Source organism: Papaver somniferum, chromosome 3, assembly GCF_003573695.1.
Source record: "Papaver somniferum cultivar HN1 chromosome 3, ASM357369v1, whole genome shotgun sequence".
Lineage (NCBI taxonomy): Eukaryota > Viridiplantae > Streptophyta > Magnoliopsida > Ranunculales > Papaveraceae > Papaver > Papaver somniferum.
The window spans coordinates 174,185,257-174,194,188 of record NC_039360.1 but is presented as its reverse complement, the minus strand read 5'-3'; the positions used below and the strand labels follow the sequence as shown (position 1 = coordinate 174,194,188).

The following is an 8,932-nucleotide window of genomic DNA, read 5'->3' as shown; positions in this document are numbered from 1 at the left end:
ATTAATTAATCATTCATCATGAGAAATTAATAGAACACTAATTAATAACGTATTTATAATTAGTTGAAAAAATCATGGCCATAGATTTATCCCTCCTAGACAAATCTCGGTCGCTCTTTATCTAGCCTAACTTAGCCAAGCTTTGTTTTGTATCTTATATAAATACTAAAAAGTACATAGTTAGTATCAAGATTTCTCCCTCCGATAGATAAATCTACGTTTATATTGAGATCCCGTAAGCAGAGCGCAAGTTGGCTCTTGGATTTCTGAACGATAATAAATATAGTGAAACGCTCCCTCTTTGTTTCTCCAATGAAACCCGAAACCTTCTAAAAAAAAATCAATCGAACAACACTTAGATGGAGCGCATCATCACCAGTGTAAACTTCTCTGAATTGTTACATATCCTGTGAAATTTCTACAGATTAATTTGGTTATTCCGTCCTACCGTAATTTTTAGTGAGGCATGCAATTAAATCTCTAATAGTGATTTTAAAGGTATTTAATAATTACAAAATTCTCATATAAGTTTGTTTATACAAGTATTGACTAGGATATGACCCGTGGCGTAACGGCCCGGGATATGGTCATACTAACAGTGTATTAAGATGTCGAAGGGATGGAATTCTTTATATAAAAATTCAGCAACATTAGGAAGGCATTTGACCGGCACGGGCATTGAATTGTTGCTACTATAGAAAATGATTTTTCGGTTATACTGGTTCAAGATACACACTCCTTCAATTCAAGATGCATCTATGTCGACAATAGGACCACAGATTTTATGTGCCATTGGAATTGGGATAATATGCATCAAACGAATTTTTTCATTGTCAAATTTCATTTATGTGTCAATCCATCATGGGAAAATATGAATTTCAACCCATGTTTGGGCAAGGAAAGATGAATTGTTTCTAACCGTATAACTAAAGAAAATGCTTCAAATGTTGTGGAAAAAATATTTACCACACATTAAACCAAGCTCTGTTACTAAATCAATAAACCGTCAATAGATATTAATTCAGTCATACATTTTTTGACTGCTTAAAAGAAAATTAGATTGCAATTGTTTAAAAATTCAAGTCAGGGAGTCCCAAATCCCTAGTAACTCAAAATCCTTGTGCATGAGCCGATTATCCTGTAAAGGGAAAATAATGCGAACAATTAAAAAGAACATTCCCTTAAACACAAACCCTAGTTTAAATTCACAAAATAAATGATTATAACCAAAATTATATGTCGCCAGCAGAGAAAAAATAGTCATTGTTTGAGGTTTTACCTAAGTTGGATTACATATTGGGCGGCGGAGAGGCAAGTAGTTGTATGTATTTCTTATCCAATTGGTAGTCCGTATTTACATATGCTTTTGACAGATATACCCAGTTCAATCAAAAGTAGAATTTTCGTAAAAACATATTTGATTACACATATGAACACCGATCACATTCAGTTAGAAGTACAAAATTCACTTATGTACCATGCACGCAATAAAACAGAGCAGCAAATTACATAGTCAGCACATTCCTTGATATTCTTCACGAATCATACAGTACTGCTCTTACCTTTGCATTCATTCGATTCGACCACCTCCTGATCTCAGCATCTAGAGTTTCTGATTATCGCTGCAATCAAAACTCAAAATTAGATCTAGGAGAGTAAGTAACATATTTACTTGTCAACATTTTTAAGAATTCTTAAGATTGTGAAAAGACTATTTAGTATTTATATTTCTCTCTTCTTGCTCTCTTTGGGCAAGAAGACGCTGCACATTCTTTTCCATCAAAGCTTTTTCTTGGAAGAGAACAGAAAGCATGAGAACATTTTAGTTTTGGTGAACCAACCCATACAACGTAAAAGGAAGAATTTAGCCTTGCTGCACACTCAACGCGCCTCTCTAACCTGGATTTGCTGCTCTGAACTGATTCAAATTTCAAGTCCTTGACATATATTGCTAACATTTGATATCGCACAATGATATTAAAATAAAATGGGGAGAAGTCGAGCAGCAAAAGGAAATGAAAGCTATAAAAGGAAAAGAAAAAAAATGATAAGTAGTAGTTGAGTACATTTCAAAATGGTTTGAAGATTTAAATCACTACTACATATAATTATTCTTTTTCTCCTGGTTGACATGTAATTAAGATGTGTGCACTCACATTCTTGAGTCCTTCATTGCGACTCGAAGTCTGGAGCTATGGTGTTTCTGCAATTCATAGATATCCATTAATAACACATTTTAACCATAAGAGATTGTTGATAAACGTATAAGATTTTAATTTCCACTCTACTCAGTAATTTATATAATGTTAAAAGAGAGGCCTTGGTGTCATTATAAGGAGAAGCAAATATTGCTAATCAGGAGTTTAGGCGTTCCTGAACAACCCACATGTACAGGGATGGCACATTCCTCACTTCCTTGATGCTTACCATGCCTTCTATTAAGAGATTATTCGGCAGACCTCTATATATGTAGCAAATGCTTGACTCTAACATGCCTTGTAATTCATTCAAATAAATAAGTTTTCTCAAAAAGTTGTGGGGGATGTATCTAGAATTAGCTAATGAAATTATCCACTTTACACTAATTAGTTCTCCAAGTTGCACATGAAAATAACATTTTGGGTACCTCTGCATGTTCAATTTTTGGACCTTCATTTTATCATTAGACCTGGTGAAGGAAAACAGACCAACAACTCATTAGCATAATTCAAATCAATAGACACAGTGAATCTAAAATTAGTTTCCAATACGGTTTCTTTGTATTTGAAATAGATACGACTAATTGTGCTCAGCAATACTAAGAGTACCATAATTAACGAATTAAAAAACTCAAATACCTACATCGAAACTCTTTGGCGCCAAAGCATATTTTAGTTTCTATCGTAGATCTCACCCAACTCACCTATTAACACTAACTGCTATATCTCTAGAACACAGATTGACTGAGTGCTTACTTTCTGTAAGTGGGCTTGCGTCGGACTAAACTGCTAACAGATATTTCTCTCTGCGCTACTCAAGAACTTAAGCTGGTCCTACGTAAAAATTTACTAAAAACATATAGCCGAAATGACCCTCTCGTCAGTGTTGTCACACATATCCTTATAATCTTATATGCTATCTGATTAAAATCAAAATTTTCACCAGAGATCGCTATCCTATCTTCTAATGGAAATTCTGGTATAGGAAAGCTTCAGACTGTATCATTTCTATATGATCTGCTCTCTTCCTTTAGTAATCCAAGTAAATAAACTTATCGCTTATTTAAACTGCACTTAAGGGACTCTTGATCCTACAATTGGACTGGTTCCCGAGATAGACAGACAACCAATTGTACACCTAAAAAAAAACATTTGCATAAATCCCCAGACATAATAATACTCAATTACATTGCTTCTACCATCTTGGTTATTGCACTGATCGCTTTTAATCGTTGCATAGATTATTGTAAGTCTTTGGCGCATGAAATAGATATAAAAAAAAATGACTGACCATCACTTTCATCTTCACTGTGAACTGATAATCTAGCAGGTAGATTACCAAACCCAATTTTCCTGCAAAAGTTCAGAGAGGTTTTTTCTGGTAGATGACCTGTTGTGATTGGTCATGCAGGTGTGCGAGCAAGGCTTATGGTTAAGATTGAGAAGGTTTGGTGTTAGTAAAGTTTACCCGTCATATTAATGGTGTTAGGTAATGAAGCTGCGTAAAAAAGATTGTGTTGTGATAGTACTTCTCAATAATGTTCTGTGTCTAATAAGTGTAAAGAGTAAATAAACATAATATTGTTGGTAGCTAAGGCTTTGGAAAGTATGAAATGACAAAAAAACATCAAATGTGCCAAGTTTGATCTTACTTTGTAGTTCTGACATCCAAAATGCCCCTATTACAGGTCATGCATTCCTGTATTCATTAAGCTCGGTAGAGAAAGCTTGATCAAACAACACACTTAAAGCTCATATTCAATGAAGATTGGAATCAGCTATTATGGTTGTCGAAGTAGTTTGGCTAGCCGAGTCAACCTATATAAGAGACGGACACTGAGAGGTTATTACATCCTAACCGTCTTTGAAATAACCACAATCGAAAATGATGAAATAAGAAAACTAACTTCAACTTGACAATCACCACTAACTTCAAATCTAAGAAATTAAACTATGAAATTTCAAATTCAATATACTAACCTTAAAGTGCAATATATTTAACTTCACCGCGTAGAATTTAGTTTTCTTTGGGCGTTCAACTTTAATGAAACGGAATTGTCATTCAAAATAATTTTTGCTTCTGGATACTCATTTTTACTCTTTTTCTGTAAGCAAACAATTAGTATTTATAAGTAGAGCCAATCTTTAATGACTGCACAAAAATTCTCTAACACTTTAGTTTACGCGACTCGCATACGTTTTCTAAAAAGAAGGCGCGAGATTTATATATTTTACTAAAAGAAACTCTGATTTTAATTTCTCTAAATACACTAATTTCTGGCTGACGATGCCTATGGGCTGTGTCTTTCAAAATGCCACAAAAAAATATGGACTGCACAAAATTATAACATATCAGCACGGGAAAAACTTCTTAGAAGGCATGTGGGATTTTACCAAACATCCTCATTCTCGTTTCAGTCGTTTGCAGCTGCAGGCATAAATGAGAGTAAAGACTTGATTCAAATGTTAGAAGCGGGAATCAATTCAATATGCATCAAAGAACACATAAAAATGATATCCATCAACAAATTCATAAGGTTATCATTCAGTACTATTTACCTGAGATAGATGGTAGCTCTTTTTCCACTACACCAAAAAAAAAATCTACAATTATACAACAAAACTAGTCATAAAAACCCAAGGTGACCAAACTTGTGGTACAAAAATCCCACTCAAATGTTGGGATCCATTAAAACTCCATTGTAAACAAAATTGATACAAAACCCCAAATTTTTAAAAATTGATACAAAACCCCCCAATTTAAATGTTGGTTTCATCAAATTTTATTTTGGTTTCATCATAAACCAACATTTAAATTGGTGGTTTTTGTGTTACTTTTATTTTGATGGGGTTTTTGTGTTACTTTTATTTTGATGGGGTTTTTGTGTTACTTTTGTTTTGATGGGTTTTTTGTGGAAGGATGGTGACACCTCTGGGGTTATAACTCGCGGACCGTTTATATTTTTGTGTTAAGTTGATGACTTTTTAATTTGAATACATGTTTGGTTAACAGAATTTGAAACACATAAGGTGTTCTATTTGTAACACTGGTGTTGATCTCTCATTTTCCCGTTAGCACTCTGTTTCGATCCCGGATTTGTAGATATTATTTAACTAATGTTGGGGGATTTGTTTAATCTCAAGGCCGATTAAACCCAGTGTGTGTTCTACGAATTGAAGGCGACAGAAGTTTGTGTCGGCTCTACCTTGAAACTAATAATTTTTCCTCGTAAGGTTAGTTGAATTTATGTAGATACATATATCAATATGACTATGTTCTATATTTCTCCAAATTACTTGAGTAACACCAGATTTGAGAACGCTACTCATGCGCTACTTAGCATAGTTGGTGTGAAATTTTGTTATCCACGAATTTATTTAATTTTATGTTATTAATATGATTGAGGAAAAATCTTACACATCTTTTGATTTACTTTTATAAGTTTATTTTTTCAGCTCACACATGTATATCCCAGCTTTCCAAGAGCCAAGGGTTCTTCACACATCTTTTGATTTACTTTTATAAGTTTATAACTCTTACATTTGAAGAAAAAAAAACTTTTTGTCTATTGTAGGAAAAATATTATGGGTTTTTGCTTCACTCCATAGAACCTTAGTTATCAATAATTTCGGATCTCATGCATTCATAAACATCATGGAGTTGGTTTGGCAATTTAGGCATATGTATTGTTATATTATGAAATATTCATTTTGAAATTTAAAACTATGGTGGATGCAATAATATAATGGGAAAATAACTATTGTTTTTTTTTTCTTCATGTTGGGACAACATTATTACTCCAGATAGGTAATAAATTGAAATAACATGCTTAAGTAAATAAAAAAAATCAGGTAACCCATTATTTGCTGGCCAGAACCTATTTGAATATCAAAATAATTATCCACGAAAAAATGAAGCTAGACGAATGTGAATAATATCGTATTAGAGGAAAAACATCATGTGTCGTTACGGAACGGGTTAATCCCTAGTCAATTATAAAGATAAACAATATAATGCAAAAAAAGAAATAACACAGACACCAGAAATTTTGTTAACGAGGAAACCGCAAGTGCCGTAAAACCACGAGACCTAGTCCAGATTTGAACACTAAACTGTATTAGCCGCTACAGACACTAGCCTACTACCAATTAACTTCGGAATGGAATGTAGTTGAGACCGAATTAAACCCTCACAACAATTCAGTTATAGTCGCATTTCTTATGCCTCTTGAATCCCAGCAGGTCTCCGCGCAAATGTTTCCTTAGATGACGTCCTTTACAGCCTAAGAGTTGCTTCAACTTAATTGAAGACTTTAAACCAATCTGCGTCTCACAAATAAGTTATATGGTGATTTCCTTTTTTTATCGTAGATCAAGGTGAGACTGCAAATCGATAGCAATAGACAAAGTCTAGCTAACCTCAAAATCTAGACTTATGCTTTCCGAAGAGCATCCTAGATTATTATTCACCTCACAACTATTAAACCTGTGGAATCACAAAATCTGAGACGAAGATAACTTTGCGATTTATATCTATCTTGTTCGAGTGAGAAACTCAACAATCGAACAAGATCAGGATACACGAACTATCAAGATAAAGGATAGTTGGACTTGGCTTCACGAATCCCTGTTAATTCTTTTTAGTTGTTAAACCCTAGAATTTTTTAGGAAAAGGACGACTCTAGTTTACAACTAGGACACACAAAGTGTATTTTCGGGATTCAAATATCCTAGTTGCTTGAGGTTCCCCTTTATATAGACTTTCAGAGTAAAGGTTGCTTTAGATTTAAGCTAAGATAGCTTTGGAACCAAGCAAACAATATCCAGCGTTAGATGAATCTTTGAAATTATATTAACATAACAATATATACACTCTGGTTAGGATGAACCGTAACCGAATCGTGTACAAATACATTGTTCATGGATGGTTAGCCGAAACTAGCCGATTGATCCATAAGCTTAATCATTTTCATAAACACTTAAGACTTTTAAGTTTGAATCATAATCATAGTTATAATGTGATCAAACATGTCTCCAGTGTTCTTAGAGATTTATTCAAATGCTAATTATCTCATAGAAATAATTCTATGTGCATCTGAAAATATTCGACAGGGAAAGTACGTGTACTCAGCCTTTGTTCATGACTATATTTTTCATGGTACATGTACTGGGTATGTGTACGCTTAAGACAAATATAAGTCCCGGAACTTACAAAACTTTTCCAGTTTGCATACCGGGTATGTATACCACACCGGTTTCAAACCAACAGTTCTTTTTTGGTATGCGTACTAGGTATGCGTACCATTCCATGTTCACGAGTTCACAGACTTTTTGTGGTATGGATACCGGGTATGCATATCACTAAGTTAATGTCGACATATAGCTAATCTGGTACGTGTACTAAGTACATGTACTCTAGTTCCGGACCTATAACAGTTTTCACCAGTATGTAAGCTGGTATGCGTATTATCCTGTAGTTCTATATTTCTCTCTAAATCAATTCGAAACATTCCCCGATAACATCAATGACACATATCAATGTTCCAAGATATTTTCTAAAAATAATTCTTGAATCATTGTTGATGGTGGATTTTAGTTCAGGGCTAAATTTGTAAAACCGAATTTATATGCTGACATCCTGCAAAGGATAAAGCCATTAATAAAGTGATGAATACTTCTTTACTTTCCTAATTCACCTAGAATGGAGCATGTGGCAACAATCCCAGTATTCTGTGAATCAAATACACAAAATTCATCCAGATTGGAGCATGTGGCAACAATCTCTTGTACCATGTGAATTTATAGCATTAATACATGACTAGCCTTGTATTTCCTGTTCCGCTAAACTCTCATTATTAGTGCGGCATGACGACTGAGTGTTTCTCTCAGCAGAGTAACATGAATCTCTAAACATTGATAATGAGGTATGCACGAAATACTCATACAGGCTACATCTCTCGGTGTCTTATACTAGCCCGATTAAACATATTTGAATCTAGACTATCCATATCAGTCTCAGAAACAATCACGGCCAAACAAGTCGGCCGCACGATTTAACCAGCCTAGACGATCCTCAGAAGGAGCAGGCTACTACATTAATGACCATCAGCAGGCCCACTTATGCCCTGGTCGGTCGAATACCTACCATGCCTTCCAAACTACCACCGAACACCAGCCTGAAGTTGGATGTCCAGACTGGTATGGAGCAGCTTGGAGGAATCGTACAAACAAAGGTCGCCTATGGCAGTCTCAAGTTCATCACGTCCGTCCAACTTCACCAGCGTGGTTGGACGGCGTGGATCAGCCCAAAGCCAGTCGAACAAGCGTCGCGGTGTACACCGGCGGACCTTCTTCCTACCTGCATGACCGACTCTTCCATAACCTGACCAGATTGCAATACACGTTTGTCCAAAGTTGTGTCAGCGTGAAGAATTGAGGGTCGCAGGAAATTCCACTAAAGGTCCCAAATTGATCACGACCATCCAATTTCACCGGCATGATTGGATGGCTTAGATCGGACCCATAGCCACCAGGCAGGTATTGACACGTTCACCACCGGCCCAACGTGGGCCCCACATGGTCGTCCTCCCCAAAAGAGAAGCGTGGCTTTCCAATTCGTCCAGACAAAGCAGTGTGGATGTAAAACCCTAATTAGGGTTTGCGGCACATCACATGTGTCGCAAATCAGTCTCAACCATCCATCTCCGCAGGCATAGATGAAGGGTGTAAATGTA

General features: G+C 35.5%; 1 long non-coding RNA gene across 1 annotated transcript; it reads right to left on the bottom strand.

The window, feature by feature from the left end:
- Positions 1 to 1,012: 1,012 nt before the first annotated feature.
- LOC113361907 lies at positions 1,013 to 2,660 on the bottom strand. The gene is made up of 4 exons (XR_003365408.1): positions 2,627 to 2,660; positions 2,157 to 2,203; positions 1,563 to 1,622; positions 1,013 to 1,138 (listed from the first exon to the last, which is right to left on the bottom strand). It is a non-coding gene; the product is annotated as an uncharacterized LOC113361907 (long non-coding RNA).
- Positions 2,661 to 8,932: the final 6,272 nt, after the last annotated feature.